Source organism: Camelus bactrianus, chromosome 25, assembly GCF_048773025.1.
Source record: "Camelus bactrianus isolate YW-2024 breed Bactrian camel chromosome 25, ASM4877302v1, whole genome shotgun sequence".
Lineage (NCBI taxonomy): Eukaryota > Metazoa > Chordata > Mammalia > Artiodactyla > Camelidae > Camelus > Camelus bactrianus.
The window spans coordinates 17,696,111-17,713,043 of record NC_133563.1 but is presented as its reverse complement, the minus strand read 5'-3'; the positions used below and the strand labels follow the sequence as shown (position 1 = coordinate 17,713,043).

Genomic DNA, 16,933 nt, shown 5'->3' with positions numbered 1-16,933 from the left:
TCCAAAACAAATTCCTTACATTTTACGAAAACCTTATTTTCATATTTTTTCCTTTTCCTCTGATAATGACTCACCATCTACTGTTACCTACCCTAGAAATTTCAGAATCATCTTCCACTCTACCTTCCATCTATTCTTTTTCTCAATTATGTGTTAAAATGATCCCATCTCTTAGAAAGAGGGATATATCCTTATTTCAGCCATTTATTCTTATTTTTTCATTTAATTCACTGTAGTCTTCTAACTGGTCTCTATCCCTATTACACGCTTGCTTCATTCCAAATTTATCTTTATAAAGCATAAATTTGATCATGTAATTCCCTGCTTCTCTAATACAAACCAGTTGAAAGCCAACCAAACAATAAACAAAAAAAAAATATTTTGATGAATCCGTATGGATTATATTATGTGAAACCAGTTTATGAACTTAATTTCAAATAATATATAATAAAATATAAACTTCCTGGAATGCCATATTGAGACATTTATAATTTGCCTACTACTTACTTTCAATATGTGTACAAACAAAATGGAAAACAACAATGAATTTGGCAATTTACTTAAATGAAAGCCAGATAAAGACCTCTACTGAATATTTTCTAACTGAAAGTAGTTAAAGGCATTAACATTTCACGTCTGTAGCCCTCAGCACATTTAGGATAGTACGATGGACAGAACTGCTGTTTGGTAATAGTATGTTTGAATTGAACCATCTAGCCCAATATTCTTTGTTTATATATGATAATACAAATACGTTAAGAAGTAAAATAGTTTGCCCAAAGTAGATAAAAGAACCAGAACTAGAACTCAAGTCTCTTAAAGCACAATGATATATCTACTGCCTCTTTCACATAATTAAAAAGATAAGGCAGAACTGTTGTTTGTTTGTTAGCAAGAATTTCACTTAATAAAATAGTTCTTAGTTCAGAAATAAGTTTGTATGATCAAAGACACGAGCATGCCATCTGGTGGTAACTTACACGAAGCAGCTGTATTAAATGACCTCTAATGCTAACAGAAGGTAAACCAGGAGGGTAGGGTTGATAATATAGCTTTTCAAGCATAAGATTGTATTAAAGGTAAATATAAATACACTGTTGTTCACATAGTTCGCCTTGTGAAGTAAAACATTCATCTTCAAGATATTTGGCTGAGGTCAAATGACACTGACAATACAGTGGAGCCAGTCTTACTGATTATAACTTCCATGTGCTATACATACATATACACAAACATAGAACATAATATATTAACACAATAGCACTTGCATACAAATGATAAATAAATATGGGGGCATGCTCAAAAATGTTTTCACCAATAGAAGTATATAATCAAAAATATTTCTACATTATGGTTGCAAACATGTGAACTAAACACAGGGGGGAAAAAACTTTTTGTTGGCATGTTTAACAATTTCCTAAATAGTTTTGATACAGTATTACAAGAGGCAGAATGTTGGCAAATATCAATGCCTTAATTTATACTTGGTTATGAGCAAAAAAACCCATAAAATTCATCATGAAAAATATTTCTAGATTTTATCTCTGGCATAGATTTCAGTAATTCATTTGAAGCCAAAATGTTCAATTCCCAAGTCAGACAGTAAAAAAAAAGGGGATAAAAAGAAAATTAGCTACATAATGTGAAAAAAATTACATATATTTATAAACATATTTCTTGTTATATATTACAATATATTTATAATATCAAAATTAATAATAGCAACGTATTTCAAGCCAAACTAGAATTAACTTATGAAAGAATTCCGTTGGTGGTCTCCTTTTTTGTGGGTGATTGAGGCATTTCTTTTCAGCACTATGTTTAATGAGAAATAAATGAAACTATGGTATGGTCCCACCAGTAAGTAAATCTTGAGTTGCCTCCATGTTAGTAAATAAATTAGAAAAATCGATGTGGTAATTTGAAGGTGTCCCATGGTAAATTGAAACAAAGATTGCATCTGCTTCTTTAAAAAGAGACGTGGATGACTTCTTAATCAGCCCTCCACTTTTTCCTTATGGAAATTCCTGTACTAGCAAAGCCCATTTGCAGAGGGCACAAGTCCGGGGAGAAATTTGAATAATCACATTTTCACAAAGGAGAATATTGGTGGTCAGGTTTTAAGAAGTGACTTTTCCAGTAAGAGATACTGTTGGCAATCCCTCATAAGACTTTTAAATCAAACCAGAACACATTGAAGTGAGCATTCTTAAGAGGTCCACTGAACCTAAAATAACAGCACTGGTCTGGCTATTTCTGCTCATGTTGGAGATTAATGCTGGAGATCTGGGAAGAAATATGACTACAAAAATGTAAAAACATTTAAAATTACGATGTGTTTTTAAAACTCATTGAAGTTCAAAACGAAAAATAACAATAAATTATTTTTATTATTTATACAATATTTGGCTCCAAAACAATGCAATATGCATTGTTAGTTTAATGTGTTTCAATTTCCATCAACAAATATTTAAAACCTTTTGTTCTACTGTATGATCTGCATTTATATGTAACAGCTTTTAATAAAAGTTATGAACTAAGCCTTTTAGTTACCAATAATGTAACATTTAGGTGTGGTGTCAAGGATAAAAAAAAAAAAAAAGAAAAGAAAAACTGACATATTTCATTTTGTCCCAACAAATAACTCAAACTAAGTATCTGTCTGAGATCATCTTAGTCTATTCTAGCAGTGAGGAGTAAGCAGTTCTACTCCCAATCTCTGACTGTTCTTGAAGACTGAAAGGCAGATATGCCTTTATTTACTTCTTCTAGATAAAAAGTTTTACACCTGAAAACTTTTGCCTAGACTCTGCATGTTATATTGGTTGTTATTTGTGACCATGCTATATTAATTTTTTAAAATAAATTGGTTATAGAAAAGTGTCATGGTTGGGGATGGATGGTATTTGTGGAAATGCAGTGAGTATAGTGGTTAAGAGTTTAGTATTGGAATCAGATGGCCTGGTTTGAATTTGGATCCCAATACTTACTTGCAGTGTGAAACCTTCACAAGTTACTTACTTTGCCTATGTTTCCTTATCTGTAATATATGGTTGATAATAGTATCTCATAGTGCCTTTGAAAGGAGCACATTACTTAGAAAAGTGCCTGGCATATACAACACTAAATAAAACATAGCTATTATTCTCAGAATAATGATTATTACTACAAGATACAATTTTGCTCAAAAACAGGATTCCTTTCAGTCAAAATTTTATTCTAAGAAAATTACAGTGAATATCAGAAACATTGTAATAATACTCTGAAAAAAACTCAATTTATAGTTTTCAAATTGAAGAGCATAAGGAACTCTATATATTAATCAAAGACAGAATGGATATACCATCACAATATTATGTTCTAGTACCATATGCAATTATTATTCAGTAGTTACTCTTTAAACATTGCCAACAAAGATCTAATCATCTAGTAGGAATGAAATAGAATTTATAACATTAGTTGTATATAATTCAGTGCAATATAAATTTTATGGGTTTGCCATTAGGGCTTTCTTTATCACTCTAAAAGCTAAATTCTGACCCTAGCAGAGAATTTTTATGTCATATTATAACTAATTACAAGGAAGATATCACTGATCCTTCAGCAGTGTGGAGAGCTTCATCAAGGACAGATCATCAAAGACACGTATATTTGTATCATTTAATATAATAGGCAAAGCCTCCTTTACCTCACAGCCATTTACTTCATTGATTCTCTCCTCCTTTCTAAAAATCAGAACCAATAGGGATTTTGATTAATTCCTTCAGTTGTATATTTAGATCTTTATCCCTAACTTGCCTTAAATGTATCCAAAAGATAGATAGATAGATAGAGAGATAGACAGACAGTCAATCCACAAGAATCATGTGTAGTCGATGTAACAAGGCATTCTAGTTCTATAATAATCTCTTCAAGTGAAACATCTTTTCTTAAACTTCAATGGGAAAAAATTAAGCGAAAAACGTCATTGAGAACTCTAATAAAAAATCTCCTGTAGACCAATATGATGCATTATTATCCATTGTGCTAACATACTAAAAATTACTACAATTTAAAAGTTGAAATAAATTTGAAACAAATAAGTAGAGGTGGAGGTTGAAATATAATATGCTTCCAAAATGTAAAATCAAATATAGAATTAAACTCTTCAAGGCACCCTTTCACAGTACCAAAAAAAAAAAAAAAAAAAAAAGAAGAAGAATTTTGCATTCCAATCTAGCATATGCACAACTCAGAACATTATGCCAAAGCAATTATGCTTATTAACTGATTGTTTTCTAAGAAAAGCAGATGGTAAAGTAAATTATATTCTTGGGAATTTTTCTTAGACTTCCCATTTCTCTAGAGTGTTCTTCAGTGAAGAATTAAAACAGAATTAATGAAAAGGCTCCCAAATCAAGTCAATTAATGGAGAGCTGTCCCATTAACTGTCCCCACAACATTACCGGTGACATTTTGCTATTTTGGATTTAATTCTTTTGGGTAGTAACCTCATCTTTAAAATACTGCTATTAGGAACACTTGAAGATAGTTTTAAGTTATCATTGGTTTTATTTGGACCAGAGAAAACTCTGCAACTGGTCCAGATGCCTTTTGGGAGCCAGCTGTTGCAAGTTTGATGAACTGTTCTAAAAAGACATATTGAGTGTATACTTCGAGCAAGTGACCAATATATTATACAGATATCCCCCATTTTTCAAGTTTGCTTTACACTACCTCATTTTCATGAAGGATCTACATTAGTACCTGTATTCACTAATTGAACAAAGAAAATCTAAAGAGGATTTTCACTTTTATGAAAAAAAGTGAAAGGTGAAAATAGTGTTCAGCATTTGTTTTGTAGCCAGCTGTTATAGAGGCTGTGTGTACTCTGGTCAGTAAGAGTGCATCCACCAAGCTCCTTCCCCAGGAGCTACACTTAGCATCTCAGCATCAAGCCACCATAGATTTGAGCTGTGTCTGTGAGCATCTGTGCTTTATCTCAGTTTATTTTGTGCATCTATTAGGAAGATGTGTCCTAAGGTAATTGCTTCTTTGCTTTACTCTTTATGGTTTACAAAAGATTTCATAGGAATGTTCTACTTTTGAATAGCAGAGAAAACCTGTACCCCTCTCTTCACATAGCCAGAACACAGTCCTGGAAAGTGAGGGTTGAAAGTGGAAGTGGCATCCCTCACTATTACTAATAAATCACTTAAAAATGTTTGTTTCTAATCTCCACAGCTTTGGGCTCTGCTAGTTGAGGTCTTACTTTTTAAGAGAACAAAGGAATTCCACTAGGGGATGCAACAGTTCTGTTCTTCTTGTGGCTGAGATTGTCCCCTGACTGCATTGAGCCTCTCAAGCTACTCCATCAACAGGCAAATAAGGAATTTACTGTATTGACTGTGGTGATTGATCCTGATTATAAACGGGAAATAGAGTTGTTAATGTACTTGCTGGTGATCAAGAAGGAGTATGTATAGAAGCCAGTAGATTTTGCAGGCTGCCAATGAATACTTTTGTGCACAAAAATAAATTAATGAAAAATTGCAACACATATCAGCAGGTTCATAAATGGCTCAGACTCTTCAGGAATGAAGGTTTGGGTCACATCATCATGACCAGCTGAAGTGGTGGCTGAGGGAAAAATATGAAATGCTTGGTGAAGAAAGAAATTTGGACACCAAAAATGTCTTTGTGACCAATTGTAGAAGGGAAACAAAAGAATGACATAGCTATCAGTATTCTCTTCCTTGCTTTGTTATGAACATATTTGCATGTATATAATATAAGTGTGTGTATATATATATAAAATATACACACACACTAATTTTTGTCCTTTCTTTTCCTGTTTTTCTGTAATTTAATATAAGGTGTGTTTTGGCGGTTAGCCTTGTTATATAGGCTTTAAATTGTGGGATGTAAAGAGGCATTGTGATTGAGACAGGTGATGAGAACTAACAGTAATTGCTGAGAATATGCATCTCTCCTCTGGAGGAAAGAGTAAACATGTCTTCATCAATACAAAGGTAGATTCCCCTATTTGGTATTGATTTCTCCAATGGGAGTCACTCTCCTGAGATTTTCAAGGTAAAAAAGAAACAGAAGCTGCAGCTCCTCAACAGACAGGTGGGTTCAGGGGCTTCATTAAAGGGCAGATTTAGTTTTGCCAGAGGTTTCATCGTTTTCTCTCTGCAAATTGCCTACTTTAAGTTACACTCAGCTAAGATTATCAGCAGCAATTCCCATTGATTTCCTGAATGCTAGAAGCCACTTCCTTGTCCTCATCATTACTCTCAGTCTTCTCTGATTTTGTACGTTTTTAATTTCCTGTGTTATCCTTCTTGTCTAAATAACAGAGAGGTTTCTTTTTTCCAGTTAGAACCCTGTTTGATACAGTAATTACTATATTTTCACCCAACAAATACTTGAAATTATTGCTCTGAGGAAAATGAAGGCTTCTCTTCTCAACGTAATTCATATCCCTAAAATCTCAGCTTTCCCCCGTCTTTTAGATAAAACTGTAGACTTGTATATTTTTAAAAGAGATCTAAAGTAACTTTTATCTCCACTAATATAATAGCTCTCACCATGAGAGAGGGAGACTAGAGTTGATTACATCCTGACTTAGACCTTTGTTCAGCGTTTCCTTCTTTTTGAACCTGCTCCCTCAATCTCTTTGTACTGTGTCCATCCTGAGTGAACAAAGAATCCTCAGTGCTCCTATAATCTGTCAAATACCAGTATGTATACTTTCCCTTGCTCTGGCCTACTTTCCAACAGCTTTCTATCATTTGCTGTACTTCCTACATGTGCAACTTGCATTATTCATCAAACTTTTCTCCTACTCAGCCTTTCTCTAACCACACAGGCCCATTCTCCTTCTCAAAACTCCTTTAATATTTCAGGATAAATTTTGGCAGGTTATATTCACCTCTTTTTTTTTTTTTCTTCATGAAGACCGCAGCCATAAGCAATTCAGTCAATTAAAAACTAGATGATTTGTAAGCACAAAAGTTGGGATAGTTAATGGAATTCTGAAGCTCAGTGTCCTTAAAATTCCTTATACCATGGTGGGTGAACAAACTCTTCGCTGCTATTACATAAAGTTGACAAGATGTAAAGCGTGTACAGGCATTTCCTACAAAAACTTCTAACAGCAATTTAATAGCTCTGCTCCCATTCTATATAGATCTCCTCTAATACTTAATGCTGTTCTTTCTACTAACAGGTCATTTATAAAATCATTTAAACCATGTTAGACATTCATGAAAAAATTCCTGGTGTATGGGGGCTCTTGAGCTAATTCCGCACAACACTTTTTTCACACTTTTATAATGAGGCCTTTTTTCCCATTTACTTCAGCTTTCTTCAACAGCATTGCTTAAGTATCAGCCATGGCTCTGGAATACAATTACGTTCATCCTTTCCAGAAATAGTAAGGGAGATACCTTTCTCCTATAAAATGTATCATTTAAATTTTTATGTAGTCTTTCTTTGTGAAAATGAATTATTTAATTATAAAAAGCAACACATGCTTTGATATTAAAAATAAAATAAAACTATTTTAAAAAATAAAAATTAAACAGAATAAAATGTGTCTCTCATTCATCCCCAAGCCTGTGCCCAAAAGCAATAGATTTATCATTAAATATTTTTATTTCTACACCATTTACTACCATAACTTTATACCTAAACCTATACCTCTGCTTGTTATAGATCTGTCAAAGTTAGGAAGTATCTTTTGATACCAACAATGAACACCTGCAGTTAATATGCTTACATTATTTATAATCTATCTTAACCTCTCAATTTTCCATCTGAAATAAGTGTATCAATATTCTTAGGTTTTTTAAAAATTATTACATATGTACAATACTTAAAATTAATTTAAAACTTATGTTTATCAAGGAAAAAATCAAGGAATAAGTATACATGGTAGCAAGAACTGAAGAGCTTAGACAAAGAAAAAATACTAATGTCTCCTTCTTATCCTACAGGGAATGTTTCTGAGCCATTTTTATTTTTAGTTTCGAGGGGTTGCTACCTCAACAACTATAAATAAATGATACCTCTATTTTTTTATATATTTTTAGACAATATATTTGACTCTCTGGGGAAAAAAAAATGGAATCTCACTCACTTACATTACCCTCTCTCTTTTCTTTGTCTCCTCCTAATGGAAAAATACTCATTGAGAGTACAGCCAATGAAGAAGGTATATCAAAGAGAAAGGAGTAATCAGCAGAGGTATATATATAGCATGGTAGGGCAATAAGAAGAGGACTAAGAATTTATCATTGCATTTTATAAGATGAAAGATACTGGTATTTATTACAACAGCAGTTTCCATGGGGTTGTTGGGGGAGAGACTGATTAGAGTGGTTTTAAGAGAGAGAGAGAGAGGTGAAGAATTGGAGACAGGGATTATTGACTTCTCATATCAGAAGACTGGCTGTGAAAAAGGGTACAGAAATGGAGTAGTAGCAGTGGGGGAAACAAAATCAAGAGAAATATTATTTTAAAATTCAGAGGAACAGCAACATTTCTGAACCATGATAGATATGAACACAGAGGGTGAAAAAAATTATGATGTAGTAGAGAGAGAAGACAATAGCTGGAATGATGCCCTTGATTAGAAGAAAACATAGATGATCTAGCTCTCAAGTGGAAAGAGAGGCTTTAGATAGGAGTTGGTAGGTGGGTAAATAGAATGATGAGTCTGTAAAATTTTCTTTCTTATTGATTCAGATTTCTCAGTGAAATTGGAAATCAGGTTACCAACTTGTGACTTTGTAAGGCAAATGACAGAAGGAGATGTAAAATAGTTTTATTTTTATCTAAGAGAATATAGATCCACATTATTACTGCCCACAGATTACAAAGGCTTGTAGTTTGAAGCAAGGTGGGTTTTTTTTGACTGAAAAAAAGAAAAAAAAAACTACTCAGTTTGGAGGAATATAGTAGTTTGAATAGATATTTTACAGTTAAAAAATACAAGCCATAAGAATATTTGCAAATAGAAAATAAAATTAAAATTACATGTGAACATCTTAACACCTCACACACAGATTATGAGGCTTTTGATGGGGTTATATCTCAAGGGTCAGTAATTTTTATCCAAAGTACTAGTGTTTTTAAATAAGAATGGAAAGATAAGTTATAGGCATAATTTCATGTATGTTTTCAGAAAGATACAACATTTTAGTAAACTTCAGAAGAATCCTTTCTTTTTATACAGTAAAAACTATTACTTTTATTGACCTTCTATCAGTATAACTTTTTTAAACTTCTTTTTGCAGTCGAAAAAAAATTAACTGTTTTGCACAATATCATCTAAATCCCGCCACCCTGTCATTGGCTCTCTGACCTCATCTCCTCCTGCTCTACACATGGGTCATTCTATTTCAGCCACAATGGCCTGTTTGTTTTTACATGAACATGTCAAACACCTACATACCTTAAGGATTTATACTTATTCTCCTTTCAACCTGCATTTATACTTATGTTTCATGTACTCTCACTGGTAAAAAAATTACTACCATAAATGAAGCACTTGTGCTCTCTCATTTTCTGCATTGTTTTACTTCACAGAACTCATCACCATCAAGAAATTAAATGTTTCTCTTTGTATATAAACTTTCTCCCCCCATATGAAGGTATAAAATCAGGAATTCTAGTCTTCTTGATTCATTACTGTATTCCCAGCACCAAGAATAGTGTCTTACCCATACAGGATGTTCAGTACAATTATAGAATTTTTTAAAAATTAAAAAAAAAAAACCTTAGGTACTCAAAATAATTATTTTTCTTTTTATCATGATTTTTGGCAAACTTAACAACTACTAATTCCTTTCTTAGCATCACACAAGGCTGTTCTTGTGCCATGATTGGATGTTGTTCTGTTTTTGTGACAGACCATCCTCTGTGCGCCTCCTCATGTGCTTGCGGAAAGCTGATTTTTAGTATCTTCTTTATGGATTGTATTGTCAGTTGTTGTTTTTTTTTCAACATACTTATAAATTGCTTATGAATAATCATTACTGGGTATTTTCATTCCTTTTTGTTTTTGATGCACAGTAGCTTATTGCCTAACCCTCTGCCTTGAGTGTGCTCTAATCTTTGTGTAACATTCTGCAATACTTCTCTGTGACTATCAGAGAATGATTTTAGTCTTCTTTTGGTAGGAAGAAAATTCTTGATAGGATCTGAGTTTTTAATAGAGCTACAAATGGACCATCCATTCTCATATCTGATTCAAAGAGAATATGAAACTTCACATATAAAACGACTCAATGTATACTCTCTGCCTCCTCAACTTCAGCAACTGAGGCATACTGTTGTCCCGCTACCACAGAGGCTACAATACTACACAATATATATTTATTGAATAAAATTAGTACTAGTGTGTATCTTTTGTCCCAAAGACTGGTTATAAATTTTAATGTGTTTTGTTGTTATTATTTTTATTATGTTTTTCCAAAAATTTTTAGGACTGTTATCCGAGGGACAAGAACTAGAGCAGGGTAAGGGCCACCAGTTTCTAGTACAGATTTTGTATTGAGGTTAATTGTTTTTTCTCTCTCTCTCTTTTATAATGTAGCAAATATATGCAATGGAATACAGCTCACCCATAAAAAAAAGGGTATTTTGCCATTTGCAGCCCTTCATTTTTTTTTTTTTTTTTGCACTTCAAAAACTAAAATTTTATAACTGGCATAAACATTTCCATTGCATCGAAAACAACAAAATACCTAGAAATAAACCTAACCAAGGAGGTTACCTAAACTCTGAAAACTGTAAAACATTGATGAAATAAATTGAATATGATACAGAGAAATGGAAAGATATCCTGTGCTCTTGGATTGGAAGAATCAACATTATCAAATGGCTATACTACCCAAAGCAATCTACAGATGCAGTGCAACCCCTGCAAAATACCAACGGTTTTCACAGAACTAAAAGAAACAGTTCCACGTTTTCTATGGAACCATAAACGAACCCAAATTGCCAAAGCAGTCTTTTATAGTTTTTTTTTTTCCTCTTTCTTCTTTTTGTTCTCTTTTCTTGTGATTTGATGACTAGAGAAGTTCCTTTAACATTTGTTGTAAAGCTGGTTTGGTGGTTCTGAATTCTTTTGCTTTTGTTTATCTGTGAAGCTTTTGATTTCTCCATCAAGTCTGAACCAGAGCCTTGCTGGATAGAGTAGTCTTGGTTGTAAAATTTCCCCCTTCATCACTTTAAATGTATCATGCCTCTCCCTTCTGGCCTGTAGAGTTTCTGCTGAAAAATCAGCTGATAACTTTATGGGAGGTCACTTGTATGCTATGCTACTTGTTGTGTTTCTCTTGCTGATTTTAATATTTTCTCCTTATCCTTAATTTTTGTCAATTTGATTACTATGTGCCTTGGTGTGTTCCTCTTTGGTTTGATCCTATGTGGAACTCTTTGCACTTCCTGGACTTGGGTGACTGTTTCATTTCCCAAGTTAGGGAAGTTTTTGGTTATTATCTCTTCAAAAATTTTCTCAGGTCCTTTCTCTATTCTCTTTCTGGGACCCCTATAATACAAATACTAGTTCACTTCATGTTGTCCCAGCGTTCTCTTAAACTATCCTCATTTCTTTTCATTCTTTTTTTCTTTTTTTCTGTTCTGCAGTAGTGATTTCCACTAATCTGTCTTCTAACTCACTGATCCATTCTTCTGCCTCATTTAGTCTTTTATTGGTTCCTTCTAGTGTGTTACTCATTTCAGAAATTTTATTCTTCAACTCTATCTTGGTATTCTTTATATTTTCCAACTCTTGCTAAAAACTTCTGTGCATCTATACTCTTGAGTTCTCTGAACATCTTCACTATCATTACTCTAAACTCCTTCTTGGATAAATTGCCTATCTCCTCACAACTTATTTCTTCTGGGATTTTATCTTGTTCCTTGACTTGGAAAATATTCCTCTGCCACCTCATATTATCTGTCTTTCTATTTGTATTTTTATGTAGATTAGTTACATTTCTCAACCTTGGAGACGCGGCCCTCTGTGGGAGACGTCCTTTGTGTCCTAGCAGTACACTTCTCTTTGGTCACCCAAGGACCAGGGTGCAGCAAGTCCCAGTGTAGAGTCTTGTCTGTGTTTGTGGATTCCTTCCACAAGCTTTGGGACTGTTGTTTTCTTATTTCTGCTATCTGTCCCGTGGAGGATGAGGCTGGACTAGAGGCTTATGCATGTTTCGTGGCAGGAGGAGTCAGTGCCTGCCCACTGCTAAGTGAAGCTTGGTCCTGGACCTCTGGTGGGTAGGGCCATGTCAAGAGGCATTTGTAGCTCAGGAAGTCTGCTGATGGGTGGGGCTGTGTTCCCACTGAGTATATTGTTTGGCCTGAAGCTTTCCAGCTCTTAAGACTACAGGCTGTTGTGTGGGGCTAGGTCTTGGTGCTAATGATCCAGTCAAGATGTCAGCCTCCAGGAAAGCTCATGTAGATGAACACTCCTGGAATGTCCACAGCTTTTATGTCCCCTGGGTGAGCCACAGCCATTCCCTACCTTCCCAAGTGATCTTCCAAAACCAGCAGGCAGGTCTGGCCAGGTGAAATCACTGCCTCTGCCCTTGGACCTGGCTCATGTGAGATTCTGTGTATGCTTCCCAAGAGAATGAAGTCTCTATTTCCTCTAGTCCCATGGAGCTCTTGGAACTAAGCCCCACTGACCTTCAAAACCAGATGTCCTGGGGTCTCCTCCTTCCAATGGCAAAACCCCAGGCTGGGGAGCGTGATGTGGTTCTCACTTCTGTGGGAAGGCCTCTGTGACTTAATTATTCTTCAGCTTGTGGATCACCCACCCAGGGGGTAATGGGACCTGATTATATTGCAAGCACACCCCTCCTACTGTCCTGCTGTAGTTCCCTCTTTCTGTTTCTACTTGAAGATCTTTTTCGCTAGGTTCATTTTTTTTTCCCAATGGTTGTTTAGCAGTCAGTTGTGGTTTTGTAGTCACAAGGAGAGGTGAGCTCATGGTCCTACTATTCTGCCATCTTGACCAGAAAAATACTGAGAAAGCATATTGAAAGCTGAGATAGGACAAAGGCTAGGCCTTTTGCACCAGTTATCCAAGCTGTGAATGCAAAGGAAAGATTCTTAAAGGAATTTTAAAGTGCTACTCTAGTGAACACCTGAGTGATGAAAAAGTGAAACAGCCTCATTACTGATATGGAGAAAATTTCAGTGGTCTGGGTAGAAGAGCAAACCAGCCACAACATCCTCTTAAGCAAAAGCAGATCAAGGCCCTCGCTCAGTTCAAGTCTATGAAGGTGATGGCACTGCAAAAGGAGACTTTGAAGCTAGCCAGGTTGGTTCAAGAGGTTTAAGGAAAGAAGCCATCTCCACAACATAACATGCATTTTTAAGTGCAAGGTAAAGCAGCAGGGACTAATGTAGAAGCTGTAGCAAGTTATCAAGTTATCCAGAAGATCTAGCTGAGATAATCAATGAAGGTGGCTACATTCAACAACAGATTTTCAGTGTAAATAACACAGCCTTATATTGGAAAAAGATACCATCTAGGACTTTCAGAGAGAAGAAGCCAATGCCTGACTTCAGAACATCAAAGGACAGGCTGACTCTCTTGTTGGCGTAAATGCAACTGGTGACTTGAAGCCAATGCTGATTTACCATTCTGAAAATCCTAGGGCTCTTAAGAATTATTGTAAATCTACTCTACCTGTGCTCTATAAATGGGAACAACAAAGCCTGGAAATAGCACATCTGTTTACAACACAGTTTACTGAATATTTTCAGCCAACTGTTGAGATTCAGGGGGGAAAAAGTTTCCTTTAAAAAAATATCATTGCTCATTGACAAAGTGCCTGGTCACCCAAGAGCTCTGATGGAGATTTAAAACAAAATTAATGTTGTTTTCATGCTAACACAGCATCCATTTGCAGGTTCAAAGAGTAAGTTTGACTTCCAAGCCTTATTACTTAAGAAATACATTTTGTAAGGCTATCGCTGCTATGGATAGTGATTCCTCTGATGGATATGGGCAAAGTAAATTGAAAACCTTCTAGAAAGGAGTATCATTCTAGATACTGTTAAGGATATTTGTGATCCATGGGAAGAGCAAAACATTAACAGGAATTGGGAAGTTGATTCCAACTCTCATGGATGACTTTGACGGATTCAAAACTTCAGTGGAGGAAGTGTGGTGAAAGTAGCAAGAGAGCTAGAATTATAAGTGGAGCCTGGAGATGGGACTGAATTGCTGCAATTTCATGATAAATTTTAATGGATGAGGAATTGTTTCTTACGTATGAGCAGAGAAAGTGATGGAATCTTTATTGAGATGGAATCTATTCCTGGTGAAGATGCCGTGAAGATTGTTGAAATGACAACAAAGAATTTATAGTATTACATAAACGTAACTTAGTTTTTAAGCAGAAGCAGGTTTTGAGAGCATTGACACCAATTTTGAAAGAAATTCTGTGGGCAAAATGCTATCAAACAGCATTGTATGCTACCGAGAAATCACTGGTTAAAGAATCAATCAATGCAACAAACTTTATTGTTGTCTTATTTTAAGAAATTGCCACAACCACCTAAACTGTCAGTAACCACCACCCTGACCTGTCAGCAGCCATCAACATCAAGGCAAGACTCTCCACTAGCAAAGTACATTGCTTTTTTAGACATAATGCAGTTGCACACTTAATAGACCACAGTATAGCATAAACATAACTTGTATACACACCTATGCACCGAGAAGGAAAAAAATTACATGACTTTCTTTATTGTGATATTTGCTTATTTTGGTGGTCTGGAAAAGAAACCATGTTATCTCTGCAGTATGCCTGTAAACAGGTTGGAGGACAAGCTGGCTTGACATGGTTCTCTGGGGATGAGTGCGAGAATACCGCATGGGTAGCTACTGATTCTACCACAGTCAAGAGGATAGGAAATTAAGTAGCATCCTCTGAAACCACTAAGGGCAAAGACACACCATTATAACTAAAGCAAGTGACCAGAAAGCCAAGTCCAGGAAGCTATTTCCATTGTGGGTTGCTTTTTCAACACCTATGAATCTGAGAAGTGATTGCTATGTAATTCTGGAAGGTAGGGGAGGAATCCACATCTCTACAACCTTTACTTGTCAGCAGAAAAAAAAATCAATCAAAAGCATCAGGATATCACTGTTTTCTTTCTGCCAGATATTTTGTAATACATCTGATTGGTATAATCTAATTAGCATACAGAATTATAGCTGCAAGGGAATTTGGTAAATATAATTTTTTACCTTTCTAAAGCCTACTGCATTGAAAAGGTAAATTAGAAATTTGTAGGAATGAAAAACAAGGTGTAGTGCACGAAAGGTGTGCAAGCTAGTCTGGCTAGAGGAAATGGTTGAGGGAGTCACAATAAGGAGCTTTCCTGCACTACACCTTACCCATTCCTGTCTCCATCCTTGAGTTTATGATACTATCTGCACTTGGAAAGCTGTGTTTATTCTACTTTGGCTGATTACTCTTCACCCCTTAAATCACCCAGTTCTGTGAGGTTTTATCTCATTATGTATGCCCAAAGTCATCCTTTATTTTATTTGGTAATTAAAAGTAAGTAACCAACTAAGTAAGAAAGACAGAGTAAAGGAAAATGTAGTCCTTGCACTAAGGACTGTTCTTTTCTCCCTTTTAATTCTCTATTTGATATAATTTACTGTCATGATTTTTATTAATAACTGTACTAATTTAATCAATAGAAATAGATATTTTAAATTTGTGAATGTATTTACTGAAAAATAAATACTGTATTTTAGTAGCAAAAAACTATCCTCATATATTCTTTATTTAAAGAAATGAGTTAAAAGAAATAATTTTAATGACTTAGCCTGAATTGTACTAGTATAAGATCTATGCATTAATCTATTATACCCAGAAATAACATAAGAATTGTGTATTGAATATAAGGAATTATTCTTCAAGGACTGATGATTTTCATGAAATTCCTTCAGATTTAGAAGTTCCAAGATTTAGTTTAGGCTGTCAATGATATTTCTTCAGTAATAATCATTCAGCATAACAGAGACAGATCTCTCTGTAGTGTGGATAAATTGCTGCAGTATGTACAACATGGTGAAAGAACATCTGAAACAAATTTTTTTAATGCTTATTCCTTTTTAGTTATTTCCTTTTCATAAAGATTAAGTTTAGTCTGCTATATATAATAACATTGCCTAATAGACCATTTCATAGATTTAAGATTCTCCAGGAAATGATTTTACTTAGCAGTTATATCAGTTTTGCTTGCTTGAATATCTGTTTATCTTATCTTGTTAGTAATTTGTCTGTAATGAAATATCCTGGCACAAGGGGCAGGCAGTTGTTTTACTAGACATATTCCAGGAGGTATGCAAAATTAAATGAAGTATTTATCACAGTGGTTTTATTTATATGATGCAAACATTCTGAAGAAAAAGTATATGTTAAAGATAATTTATTTTCTCTTCTAAAGAAACACATTTTTTAAAGTCCATTTACAAATTAAATGAAGTTTTGCATACCAAAGAGCCTTCACAATTTTATATTTTCTTAAAAATCAAAAAGAAACCACATGATATATGAAAAAGGGAAATTGTTAACCTCAACTCCTTTGCTTATCCCCATCTTCTAACTAATCATCCATCAAGTTGTCTTCTCTTGAGTCTTATAAATTCTCTAAAAATGTAGGCATATTAATATCCTTGTTTTAAAACAAGAGAAAGACTAATTGCAAAATTTTAGATAGTATATTTATTTAGGGTTTCTGAAATATAAATAATTAGCAGTTAATTTTTTCTATCAGACAATAAATGTAATAAAATACCTAGCTTACTGCTCAGAATATAGAAAATGTAAATGGATAACTATAGCATAGATGCACAGTCTTCCAAAATACTCTCTGTGTGAAGTGAGTTATCATTAAAAGAAGA

At 34.5% G+C, this 16,933-nt stretch overlaps 1 protein-coding gene across 3 annotated transcripts in view; it reads left to right on the top strand.

Annotated features, from left to right (window-relative positions):
- Positions 1-16,933, top strand: part of CSMD3 (CUB and Sushi multiple domains 3) — a 1,011,591-nt gene that overhangs the window by 591,239 nt on the left and 403,419 nt on the right. The gene's annotated exons all lie outside the window — the stretch shown is intronic.